The 12,364-nt window shown below is 47.9% G+C and overlaps 10 non-coding genes across 10 annotated transcripts; all 10 read right to left on the bottom strand.

The window, feature by feature from the left end:
- Positions 1 to 810: 810 nt before the first annotated feature.
- On the bottom strand, positions 811 to 892 carry TRNAL-UAG (transfer RNA leucine (anticodon UAG)). Its single transcript has one exon. It is a non-coding gene; the product is annotated as a tRNA-Leu (tRNA).
- Positions 893 to 2,036: 1,144 nt separating this feature from the next.
- On the bottom strand, positions 2,037 to 2,118 carry TRNAL-UAG (transfer RNA leucine (anticodon UAG)). Its single transcript has one exon. It is a non-coding gene; the product is annotated as a tRNA-Leu (tRNA).
- A 1,144-nt stretch (positions 2,119 to 3,262) lies between these two features.
- Positions 3,263 to 3,344, bottom strand: TRNAL-UAG (transfer RNA leucine (anticodon UAG)). The gene has a single exon. It is a non-coding gene; the product is annotated as a tRNA-Leu (tRNA).
- A 1,144-nt stretch (positions 3,345 to 4,488) lies between these two features.
- TRNAL-UAG (transfer RNA leucine (anticodon UAG)) lies at positions 4,489 to 4,570 on the bottom strand. The gene has a single exon. It is a non-coding gene; the product is annotated as a tRNA-Leu (tRNA).
- A 1,144-nt stretch (positions 4,571 to 5,714) lies between these two features.
- TRNAL-UAG (transfer RNA leucine (anticodon UAG)) lies at positions 5,715 to 5,796 on the bottom strand. The gene has a single exon. It is a non-coding gene; the product is annotated as a tRNA-Leu (tRNA).
- Positions 5,797 to 6,940: 1,144 nt separating this feature from the next.
- Positions 6,941 to 7,022, bottom strand: TRNAL-UAG (transfer RNA leucine (anticodon UAG)). The gene has a single exon. It is a non-coding gene; the product is annotated as a tRNA-Leu (tRNA).
- A 1,144-nt stretch (positions 7,023 to 8,166) lies between these two features.
- On the bottom strand, positions 8,167 to 8,248 carry TRNAL-UAG (transfer RNA leucine (anticodon UAG)). The gene has a single exon. It is a non-coding gene; the product is annotated as a tRNA-Leu (tRNA).
- A 1,144-nt stretch (positions 8,249 to 9,392) lies between these two features.
- On the bottom strand, positions 9,393 to 9,474 carry TRNAL-UAG (transfer RNA leucine (anticodon UAG)). The gene has a single exon. It is a non-coding gene; the product is annotated as a tRNA-Leu (tRNA).
- A 1,144-nt stretch (positions 9,475 to 10,618) lies between these two features.
- TRNAL-UAG (transfer RNA leucine (anticodon UAG)) lies at positions 10,619 to 10,700 on the bottom strand. Its single transcript has one exon. It is a non-coding gene; the product is annotated as a tRNA-Leu (tRNA).
- Positions 10,701 to 11,844: 1,144 nt separating this feature from the next.
- TRNAL-UAG (transfer RNA leucine (anticodon UAG)) lies at positions 11,845 to 11,926 on the bottom strand. The gene has a single exon. It is a non-coding gene; the product is annotated as a tRNA-Leu (tRNA).
- Between the last annotated feature and the right edge of the window lie 438 nt (positions 11,927 to 12,364).

The following is a 12,364-nucleotide window of genomic DNA, read 5'->3' as shown; positions in this document are numbered from 1 at the left end:
ACATTGCCGGTAGGGAGAGTAAGCTCTTTAAAGGCATGCAATGAGATGTGTTTTTCTTTATTTCTGCATATTTCTGTAGCTAGCTGCATTCTTTCAGTCAACATCCCGCCCCATTTAGTGCTCACGTTTTTAAAGAAGTCCACCATTAGCCCGCAGTGTAAGCCTACCCGGGGCCTCCGCCGATGGTCCATGGTGTGTGGGATCCTTACTGGACCAACCCCAGCCGTAACGCAAATCTTAGCTTTGTCTCATTCGACCCCTAACTCGACCCAAGGAGCTACTGCAAACTCTTAGCCTAACACTAGCCCTAAATGAAAGACGCCTATTGTCCTCACATGTGGGATTTTGTTCTCGCTGCTAGTGCATACGAAACTTGGTTCCGACGTGTCCAGGAGTGGGAGAATTACCAGGGACCTTGCAATCTCGTGCCTGGGGGTTTCTAAGCTGGGCATAGGAGCTCCACTGGATGGAGCCAAGTGTCTTGAACTGAGTTTTTGTGATGCAGCAGGAAAAGGCGCTGCAAAAAGGAGCAACTACCAAGGCAAAGAGATGTGCATTCATTAGGGCATCGTGTCGGCAGATTTGTGGCCCTGCCAAGCACGTGTTTATTGACAGGATCGTGAACGCATGTCCGTTTTCAGTGAACAGTGATTTATGCTTTACCCTTTTTTGGTGAAAACGCACACGAGTCAGATGTGTGCTTTCAGTCTGGGTGTTCAGAAAAGCAAGAATTCATAAACACATGCCATTCCCTGGCTCCCAATTGTCCTGTCTGTACACGTGGCATGAAGATAAAAAAGAAACAGCTATTGGCAGCGGTGGGATTCGAACCCACGCCTCCAAAGAGACTGGAGCCTAAATCCAGCGCCTTAGACCGCTCGGCCACGCTACCCTGCTGGTACTGAAACGAGAGCCTCTGAGACCTGTATTTTTTTAGGGATTGGCTGGTTTGGCCATTAATTCAAAATCAAAGCAAAGCATGAACTTGGATTGAATTCTAGCACTGGCTCTGCAAAGCCCGAACTGAACAATAAAGCACACTTGTCAGCCTGAAATTGAAATGTCACCTTTCGGGAGTGCTCTGTTCAACAGCAGTCTGGTAGCCTAGTGGTCAATGTCAGCACCCCTCCATCCAGCAGTCTTGAGTTCAATTCCCGGTGAGGGAGGTCAGATCTTTTCTAGGTTTTTTTTGGTTCTAAAAATGTTTGGGAAGCGAAGGTTCAGGAACATTGCCGGTAGGGAGAGTAAGCTCTTTAAAGGCATGCAATGAGATGTGTTTTTCTTTATTTCTGCATATTTCTGTAGCTAGCTGCATTCTTTCAGTCAACATCCCGCCCCATTTAGTGCTCACGTTTTTAAAGAAGTCCACCATTAGCCCGCAGTGTAAGCCTACCCGGGGCCTCCGCCGATGGTCCATGGTGTGTGGGATCCTTACTGGACCAACCCCAGCCGTAACGCAAATCTTAGCTTTGTCTCATTCGACCCCTAACTCGACCCAAGGAGCTACTGCAAACTCTTAGCCTAACACTAGCCCTAAATGAAAGACGCCTATTGTCCTCACATGTGGGATTTTGTTCTCGCTGCTAGTGCATACGAAACTTGGTTCCGACGTGTCCAGGAGTGGGAGAATTACCAGGGACCTTGCAATCTCGTGCCTGGGGGTTTCTAAGCTGGGCATAGGAGCTCCACTGGATGGAGCCAAGTGTCTTGAACTGAGTTTTTGTGATGCAGCAGGAAAAGGCGCTGCAAAAAGGAGCAACTACCAAGGCAAAGAGATGTGCATTCATTAGGGCATCGTGTCGGCAGATTTGTGGCCCTGCCAAGCACGTGTTTATTGACAGGATCGTGAACGCATGTCCGTTTTCAGTGAACAGTGATTTATGCTTTACCCTTTTTTGGTGAAAACGCACACGAGTCAGATGTGTGCTTTCAGTCTGGGTGTTCAGAAAAGCAAGAATTCATAAACACATGCCATTCCCTGGCTCCCAATTGTCCTGTCTGTACACGTGGCATGAAGATAAAAAAGAAACAGCTATTGGCAGCGGTGGGATTCGAACCCACGCCTCCAAAGAGACTGGAGCCTAAATCCAGCGCCTTAGACCGCTCGGCCACGCTACCCTGCTGGTACTGAAACGAGAGCCTCTGAGACCTGTATTTTTTTAGGGATTGGCTGGTTTGGCCATTAATTCAAAATCAAAGCAAAGCATGAACTTGGATTGAATTCTAGCACTGGCTGTGCAAAGCCCGAACTGAACAATAAAGCACACTTGTCAGCCTGAAATTGAAATGTCACCTTTCGGGAGTGCTCTGTTCAACAGCAGTCTGGTAGCCTAGTGGTCAATGTCAGCACCCCTCCATCCAGCAGTCTTGAGTTCAATTCCCGGTGAGGGAGGTCAGATCTTTTCTAGGTTTTTTTTGGTTCTAAAAATGTTTGGGAAGCGAAGGTTCAGGAACATTGCCGGTAGGGAGAGTAAGCTCTTTAAAGGCATGCAATGAGATGTGTTTTTCTTTATTTCTGCATATTTCTGTAGCTAGCTGCATTCTTTCAGTCAACATCCCGCCCCATTTAGTGCTCACGTTTTTAAAGAAGTCCACCATTAGCCCGCAGTGTAAGCCTACCCGGGGCCTCCGCCGATGGTCCATGGTGTGTGGGATCCTTACTGGACCAACCCCAGCCGTAACGCAAATCTTAGCTTTGTCTCATTCGACCCCTAACTCGACCCAAGGAGCTACTGCAAACTCTTAGCCTAACACTAGCCCTAAATGAAAGACGCCTATTGTCCTCACATGTGGGATTTTGTTCTCGCTGCTAGTGCATACGAAACTTGGTTCCGACGTGTCCAGGAGTGGGAGAATTACCAGGGACCTTGCAATCTCGTGCCTGGGGGTTTCTAAGCTGGGCATAGGAGCTCCACTGGATGGAGCCAAGTGTCTTGAACTGAGTTTTTGTGATGCAGCAGGAAAAGGCGCTGCAAAAAGGAGCAACTACCAAGGCAAAGAGATGTGCATTCATTAGGGCATCGTGTCGGCAGATTTGTGGCCCTGCCAAGCACGTGTTTATTGACAGGATCGTGAACGCATGTCCGTTTTCAGTGAACAGTGATTTATGCTTTACCCTTTTTTGGTGAAAACGCACACGAGTCAGATGTGTGCTTTCAGTCTGGGTGTTCAGAAAAGCAAGAATTCATAAACACATGCCATTCCCTGGCTCCCAATTGTCCTGTCTGTACACGTGGCATGAAGATAAAAAAGAAACAGCTATTGGCAGCGGTGGGATTCGAACCCACGCCTCCAAAGAGACTGGAGCCTAAATCCAGCGCCTTAGACCGCTCGGCCACGCTACCCTGCTGGTACTGAAACGAGAGCCTCTGAGACCTGTATTTTTTTAGGGATTGGCTGGTTTGGCCATTAATTCAAAATCAAAGCAAAGCATGAACTTGGATTGAATTCTAGCACTGGCTCTGCAAAGCCCGAACTGAACAATAAAGCACACTTGTCAGCCTGAAATTGAAATGTCACCTTTCGGGAGTGCTCTGTTCAACAGCAGTCTGGTAGCCTAGTGGTCAATGTCAGCACCCCTCCATCCAGCAGTCTTGAGTTCAATTCCCGGTGAGGGAGGTCAGATCTTTTCTAGGTTTTTTTTGGTTCTAAAAATGTTTGGGAAGCGAAGGTTCAGGAACATTGCCGGTAGGGAGAGTAAGCTCTTTAAAGGCATGCAATGAGATGTGTTTTTCTTTATTTCTGCATATTTCTGTAGCTAGCTGCATTCTTTCAGTCAACATCCCGCCCCATTTAGTGCTCACGTTTTTAAAGAAGTCCACCATTAGCCCGCAGTGTAAGCCTACCCGGGGCCTCCGCCGATGGTCCATGGTGTGTGGGATCCTTACTGGACCAACCCCAGCCGTAACGCAAATCTTAGCTTTGTCTCATTCGACCCCTAACTCGACCCAAGGAGCTACTGCAAACTCTTAGCCTAACACTAGCCCTAAATGAAAGACGCCTATTGTCCTCACATGTGGGATTTTGTTCTCGCTGCTAGTGCATACGAAACTTGGTTCCGACGTGTCCAGGAGTGGGAGAATTACCAGGGACCTTGCAATCTCGTGCCTGGGGGTTTCTAAGCTGGGCATAGGAGCTCCACTGGATGGAGCCAAGTGTCTTGAACTGAGTTTTTGTGATGCAGCAGGAAAAGGCGCTGCAAAAAGGAGCAACTACCAAGGCAAAGAGATGTGCATTCATTAGGGCATCGTGTCGGCAGATTTGTGGCCCTGCCAAGCACGTGTTTATTGACAGGATCGTGAACGCATGTCCGTTTTCAGTGAACAGTGATTTATGCTTTACCCTTTTTTGGTGAAAACGCACACGAGTCAGATGTGTGCTTTCAGTCTGGGTGTTCAGAAAAGCAAGAATTCATAAACACATGCCATTCCCTGGCTCCCAATTGTCCTGTCTGTACACGTGGCATGAAGATAAAAAAGAAACAGCTATTGGCAGCGGTGGGATTCGAACCCACGCCTCCAAAGAGACTGGATCCTAAATCCAGCGCCTTAGACCGCTCGGCCACGCTACCCTGCTGGTACTGAAACGAGAGCCTCTGAGACCTGTATTTTTTTAGGGATTGGCTGGTTTGGCCATTAATTCAAAATCAAAGCAAAGCATGAACTTGGATTGAATTCTAGCACTGGCTCTGCAAAGCCCGAACTGAACAATAAAGCACACTTGTCAGCCTGAAATTGAAATGTCACCTTTCGGGAGTGCTCTGTTCAACAGCAGTCTGGTAGCCTAGTGGTCAATGTCAGCACCCCTCCATCCAGCAGTCTTGAGTTCAATTCCCGGTGAGGGAGGTCAGATCTTTTCTAGGTTTTTTTTGGTTCTAAAAATGTTTGGGAAGCGAAGGTTCAGGAACATTGCCGGTAGGGAGAGTAAGCTCTTTAAAGGCATGCAATGAGATGTGTTTTTCTTTATTTCTGCATATTTCTGTAGCTAGCTGCATTCTTTCAGTCAACATCCCGCCCCATTTAGTGCTCACGTTTTTAAAGAAGTCCACCATTAGCCCGCAGTGTAAGCCTACCCGGGGCCTCCGCCGATGGTCCATGGTGTGTGGGATCCTTACTGGACCAACCCCAGCCGTAACGCAAATCTTAGCTTTGTCTCATTCGACCCCTAACTCGACCCAAGGAGCTACTGCAAACTCTTAGCCTAACACTAGCCCTAAATGAAAGACGCCTATTGTCCTCACATGTGGGATTTTGTTCTCGCTGCTAGTGCATACGAAACTTGGTTCCGACGTGTCCAGGAGTGGGAGAATTACCAGGGACCTTGCAATCTCGTGCCTGGGGGTTTCTAAGCTGGGCATAGGAGCTCCACTGGATGGAGCCAAGTGTCTTGAACTGAGTTTTTGTGATGCAGCAGGAAAAGGCGCTGCAAAAAGGAGCAACTACCAAGGCAAAGAGATGTGCATTCATTAGGGCATCGTGTCGGCAGATTTGTGGCCCTGCCAAGCACGTGTTTATTGACAGGATCGTGAACGCATGTCCGTTTTCAGTGAACAGTGATTTATGCTTTACCCTTTTTTGGTGAAAACGCACACGAGTCAGATGTGTGCTTTCAGTCTGGGTGTTCAGAAAAGCAAGAATTCATAAACACATGCCATTCCCTGGCTCCCAATTGTCCTGTCTGTACACGTGGCATGAAGATAAAAAAGAAACAGCTATTGGCAGCGGTGGGATTCGAACCCACGCCTCCAAAGAGACTGGAGCCTAAATCCAGCGCCTTAGACCGCTCGGCCACGCTACCCTGCTGGTACTGAAACGAGAGCCTCTGAGACCTGTATTTTTTTAGGGATTGGCTGGTTTGGCCATTAATTCAAAATCAAAGCAAAGCATGAACTTGGATTGAATTCTAGCACTGGCTGTGCAAAGCCCGAACTGAACAATAAAGCACACTTGTCAGCCTGAAATTGAAATGTCACCTTTCGGGAGTGCTCTGTTCAACAGCAGTCTGGTAGCCTAGTGGTCAATGTCAGCACCCCTCCATCCAGCAGTCTTGAGTTCAATTCCCGGTGAGGGAGGTCAGATCTTTTCTAGGTTTTTTTTGGTTCTAAAAATGTTTGGGAAGCGAAGGTTCAGGAACATTGCCGGTAGGGAGAGTAAGCTCTTTAAAGGCATGCAATGAGATGTGTTTTTCTTTATTTCTGCATATTTCTGTAGCTAGCTGCATTCTTTCAGTCAACATCCCGCCCCATTTAGTGCTCACGTTTTTAAAGAAGTCCACCATTAGCCCGCAGTGTAAGCCTACCCGGGGCCTCCGCCGATGGTCCATGGTGTGTGGGATCCTTACTGGACCAACCCCAGCCGTAACGCAAATCTTAGCTTTGTCTCATTCGACCCCTAACTCGACCCAAGGAGCTACTGCAAACTCTTAGCCTAACACTAGCCCTAAATGAAAGACGCCTATTGTCCTCACATGTGGGATTTTGTTCTCGCTGCTAGTGCATACGAAACTTGGTTCCGACGTGTCCAGGAGTGGGAGAATTACCAGGGACCTTGCAATCTCGTGCCTGGGGGTTTCTAAGCTGGGCATAGGAGCTCCACTGGATGGAGCCAAGTGTCTTGAACTGAGTTTTTGTGATGCAGCAGGAAAAGGCGCTGCAAAAAGGAGCAACTACCAAGGCAAAGAGATGTGCATTCATTAGGGCATCGTGTCGGCAGATTTGTGGCCCTGCCAAGCACGTGTTTATTGACAGGATCGTGAACGCATGTCCGTTTTCAGTGAACAGTGATTTATGCTTTACCCTTTTTTGGTGAAAACGCACACGAGTCAGATGTGTGCTTTCAGTCTGGGTGTTCAGAAAAGCAAGAATTCATAAACACATGCCATTCCCTGGCTCCCAATTGTCCTGTCTGTACACGTGGCATGAAGATAAAAAAGAAACAGCTATTGGCAGCGGTGGGATTCGAACCCACGCCTCCAAAGAGACTGGAGCCTAAATCCAGCGCCTTAGACCGCTCGGCCACGCTACCCTGCTGGTACTGAAACGAGAGCCTCTGAGACCTGTATTTTTTTAGGGATTGGCTGGTTTGGCCATTAATTCAAAATCAAAGCAAAGCATGAACTTGGATTGAATTCTAGCACTGGCTGTGCAAAGCCCGAACTGAACAATAAAGCACACTTGTCAGCCTGAAATTGAAATGTCACCTTTCGGGAGTGCTCTGTTCAACAGCAGTCTGGTAGCCTAGTGGTCAATGTCAGCACCCCTCCATCCAGCAGTCTTGAGTTCAATTCCCGGTGAGGGAGGTCAGATCTTTTCTAGGTTTTTTTTGGTTCTAAAAATGTTTGGGAAGCGAAGGTTCAGGAACATTGCCGGTAGGGAGAGTAAGCTCTTTAAAGGCATGCAATGAGATGTGTTTTTCTTTATTTCTGCATATTTCTGTAGCTAGCTGCATTCTTTCAGTCAACATCCCGCCCCATTTAGTGCTCACGTTTTTAAAGAAGTCCACCATTAGCCCGCAGTGTAAGCCTACCCGGGGCCTCCGCCGATGGTCCATGGTGTGTGGGATCCTTACTGGACCAACCCCAGCCGTAACGCAAATCTTAGCTTTGTCTCATTCGACCCCTAACTCGACCCAAGGAGCTACTGCAAACTCTTAGCCTAACACTAGCCCTAAATGAAAGACGCCTATTGTCCTCACATGTGGGATTTTGTTCTCGCTGCTAGTGCATACGAAACTTGGTTCCGACGTGTCCAGGAGTGGGAGAATTACCAGGGACCTTGCAATCTCGTGCCTGGGGGTTTCTAAGCTGGGCATAGGAGCTCCACTGGATGGAGCCAAGTGTCTTGAACTGAGTTTTTGTGATGCAGCAGGAAAAGGCGCTGCAAAAAGGAGCAACTACCAAGGCAAAGAGATGTGCATTCATTAGGGCATCGTGTCGGCAGATTTGTGGCCCTGCCAAGCACGTGTTTATTGACAGGATCGTGAACGCATGTCCGTTTTCAGTGAACAGTGATTTATGCTTTACCCTTTTTTGGTGAAAACGCACACGAGTCAGATGTGTGCTTTCAGTCTGGGTGTTCAGAAAAGCAAGAATTCATAAACACATGCCATTCCCTGGCTCCCAATTGTCCTGTCTGTACACGTGGCATGAAGATAAAAAAGAAACAGCTATTGGCAGCGGTGGGATTCGAACCCACGCCTCCAAAGAGACTGGAGCCTAAATCCAGCGCCTTAGACCGCTCGGCCACGCTACCCTGCTGGTACTGAAACGAGAGCCTCTGAGACCTGTATTTTTTTAGGGATTGGCTGGTTTGGCCATTAATTCAAAATCAAAGCAAAGCATGAACTTGGATTGAATTCTAGCACTGGCTGTGCAAAGCCCGAACTGAACAATAAAGCACACTTGTCAGCCTGAAATTGAAATGTCACCTTTCGGGAGTGCTCTGTTCAACAGCAGTCTGGTAGCCTAGTGGTCAATGTCAGCACCCCTCCATCCAGCAGTCTTGAGTTCAATTCCCGGTGAGGGAGGTCAGATCTTTTCTAGGTTTTTTTTGGTTCTAAAAATGTTTGGGAAGCGAAGGTTCAGGAACATTGCCGGTAGGGAGAGTAAGCTCTTTAAAGGCATGCAATGAGATGTGTTTTTCTTTATTTCTGCATATTTCTGTAGCTAGCTGCATTCTTTCAGTCAACATCCCGCCCCATTTAGTGCTCACGTTTTTAAAGAAGTCCACCATTAGCCCGCAGTGTAAGCCTACCCGGGGCCTCCGCCGATGGTCCATGGTGTGTGGGATCCTTACTGGACCAACCCCAGCCGTAACGCAAATCTTAGCTTTGTCTCATTCGACCCCTAACTCGACCCAAGGAGCTACTGCAAACTCTTAGCCTAACACTAGCCCTAAATGAAAGACGCCTATTGTCCTCACATGTGGGATTTTGTTCTCGCTGCTAGTGCATACGAAACTTGGTTCCGACGTGTCCAGGAGTGGGAGAATTACCAGGGACCTTGCAATCTCGTGCCTGGGGGTTTCTAAGCTGGGCATAGGAGCTCCACTGGATGGAGCCAAGTGTCTTGAACTGAGTTTTTGTGATGCAGCAGGAAAAGGCGCTGCAAAAAGGAGCAACTACCAAGGCAAAGAGATGTGCATTCATTAGGGCATCGTGTCGGCAGATTTGTGGCCCTGCCAAGCACGTGTTTATTGACAGGATCGTGAACGCATGTCCGTTTTCAGTGAACAGTGATTTATGCTTTACCCTTTTTTGGTGAAAACGCACACGAGTCAGATGTGTGCTTTCAGTCTGGGTGTTCAGAAAAGCAAGAATTCATAAACACATGCCATTCCCTGGCTCCCAATTGTCCTGTCTGTACACGTGGCATGAAGATAAAAAAGAAACAGCTATTGGCAGCGGTGGGATTCGAACCCACGCCTCCAAAGAGACTGGAGCCTAAATCCAGCGCCTTAGACCGCTCGGCCACGCTACCCTGCTGGTACTGAAACGAGAGCCTCTGAGACCTGTATTTTTTTAGGGATTGGCTGGTTTGGCCATTAATTCAAAATCAAAGCAAAGCATGAACTTGGATTGAATTCTAGCACTGGCTGTGCAAAGCCCGAACTGAACAATAAAGCACACTTGTCAGCCTGAAATTGAAATGTCACCTTTCGGGAGTGCTCTGTTCAACAGCAGTCTGGTAGCCTAGTGGTCAATGTCAGCACCCCTCCATCCAGCAGTCTTGAGTTCAATTCCCGGTGAGGGAGGTCAGATCTTTTCTAGGTTTTTTTTGGTTCTAAAAATGTTTGGGAAGCGAAGGTTCAGGAACATTGCCGGTAGGGAGAGTAAGCTCTTTAAAGGCATGCAATGAGATGTGTTTTTCTTTATTTCTGCATATTTCTGTAGCTAGCTGCATTCTTTCAGTCAACATCCCGCCCCATTTAGTGCTCACGTTTTTAAAGAAGTCCACCATTAGCCCGCAGTGTAAGCCTACCCGGGGCCTCCGCCGATGGTCCATGGTGTGTGGGATCCTTACTGGACCAACCCCAGCCGTAACGCAAATCTTAGCTTTGTCTCATTCGACCCCTAACTCGACCCAAGGAGCTACTGCAAACTCTTAGCCTAACACTAGCCCTAAATGAAAGACGCCTATTGTCCTCACATGTGGGATTTTGTTCTCGCTGCTAGTGCATACGAAACTTGGTTCCGACGTGTCCAGGAGTGGGAGAATTACCAGGGACCTTGCAATCTCGTGCCTGGGGGTTTCTAAGCTGGGCATAGGAGCTCCACTGGATGGAGCCAAGTGTCTTGAACTGAGTTTTTGTGATGCAGCAGGAAAAGGCGCTGCAAAAAGGAGCAACTACCAAGGCAAAGAGATGTGCATTCATTAGGGCATCGTGTCGGCAGATTTGTGGCCCTGCCAAGCACGTGTTTATTGACAGGATCGTGAACGCATGTCCGTTTTCAGTGAACAGTGATTTATGCTTTACCCTTTTTTGGTGAAAACGCACACGAGTCAGATGTGTGCTTTCAGTCTGGGTGTTCAGAAAAGCAAGAATTCATAAACACATGCCATTCCCTGGCTCCCAATTGTCCTGTCTGTACACGTGGCATGAAGATAAAAAAGAAACAGCTATTGGCAGCGGTGGGATTCGAACCCACGCCTCCAAAGAGACTGGAGCCTAAATCCAGCGCCTTAGACCGCTCGGCCACGCTACCCTGCTGGTACTGAAACGAGAGCCTCTGAGACCTGTATTTTTTTAGGGATTGGCTGGTTTGGCCATTAATTCAAAATCAAAGCAAAGCATGAACTTGGATTGAATTCTAGCACTGGCTGTGCAAAGCCCGAACTGAACAATAAAGCACACTTGTCAGCCTGAAATTGAAATGTCACCTTTCGGGAGTGCTCTGTTCAACAGCAGTCTGGTAGCCTAGTGGTCAATGTCAGCACCCCTCCATCCAGCAGTCTTGAGTTCAATTCCCGGTGAGGGAGGTCAGATCTTTTCTAGGTTTTTTTTGGTTCTAAAAATGTTTGGGAAGCGAAGGTTCAGGAACATTGCCGGTAGGGAGAGTAAGCTCTTTAAAGGCATGCAATGAGATGTGTTTTTCTTTATTTCTGCATATTTCTGTAGCTAGCTGCATTCTTTCAGTCAACATCCCGCCCCATTTAGTGCTCACGTTTTTAAAGAAGTCCACCATTAGCCCGCAGTGTAAGCCTACCCGGGGCCTCCGCCGATGGTCCATGGTGTGTGGGATCCTTACTGGACCAACCCCAGCCGTAACGCAAATCTTAGCTTTGTCTCATTCGACCCCTAACTCGACCCAAGGAGCTACTGCAAACTCTTAGCCTAACACTAGCCCTAAATGAAAGACGCCTATTGTCCTCACATGTGGGATTTTGTTCTCGCTGCTAGTGCATACGAAACTTGGTTCCGACGTGTCCAGGAGTGGGAGAATTACCAGGGACCTTGCAATCTCGTGCCTGGGGGTTTCTAAGCTGGGCATAGGAGCTCCACTGGATGGAGCCAAGTGTCTTGAACTGAGTTTTTGTGATGCAGCAGGAAAAGGCGCTGCAAAAAGGAGCAACTACCAAGGCAAAGAGATGTGCATTCATTAGGGCATCGTGTCGGCAGATTTGTGGCCCTGCCAAGCACGTGTTTATTGACAGGATCGTGAACGCATGTCCGTTTTCAGTGAACAGTGATTTATGCTTTACCCTTTTTTGGTGAAAACGCACACGAGTCAGATGTGTGCTTTCAGTCTGGGTGTTCAGAAAAGCAAGAATTCATAAACACATGCCATTCCCTGGCTCCCAATTGTCCTGTCTGTACACGTGGCATGAAGATAAAAAAGAAACAGCTATTGGCAGCGGTGGGATTCGAACCCACGCCTCCAAAGAGACTGGAGCCTAAATCCAGCGCCTTAGACCGCTCGGCCACGCTACCCTGCTGGTACTGAAACGAGAGCCTCTGAGACCTGTATTTTTTTAGGGATTGGCTGGTTTGGCCATTAATTCAAAATCAAAGCAAAGCATGAACTTGGATTGAATTCTAGCACTGGCTCTGCAAAGCCCGAACTGAACAATAAAGCACACTTGTCAGCCTGAAATTGAAATGTCACCTTTCGGGAGTGCTCTGTTCAACAGCAGTCTGGTAGCCTAGTGGTCAATGTCAGCACCCCTCCATCCAGCAGTCTTGAGTTCAATTCCCGGTGAGGGAGGTCAGATCTTTTCTAGGTTTTTTTTGGTTCTAAAAATGTTTGGGAAGCGAAGGTTCAGGAACATTGCCGGTAGGGAGAGTAAGCTCTTTAAAGGCATGCAATGAGATGTGTTTTTCTTTATTTCTGCATATTTCTGTAGCTAGCTGCATTCTTTCAGTCAACAT

The sequence above is a fragment of the Ambystoma mexicanum genome, chromosome 1p, assembly GCF_040938575.1.
Source record: "Ambystoma mexicanum isolate Mex_15411 chromosome 1p, UKY_AmexF1_1, whole genome shotgun sequence".
Classification (NCBI taxonomy): domain Eukaryota; kingdom Metazoa; phylum Chordata; class Amphibia; order Caudata; family Ambystomatidae; genus Ambystoma; species Ambystoma mexicanum.
This window is presented reverse-complemented; position numbering and strand designations above follow the sequence as displayed.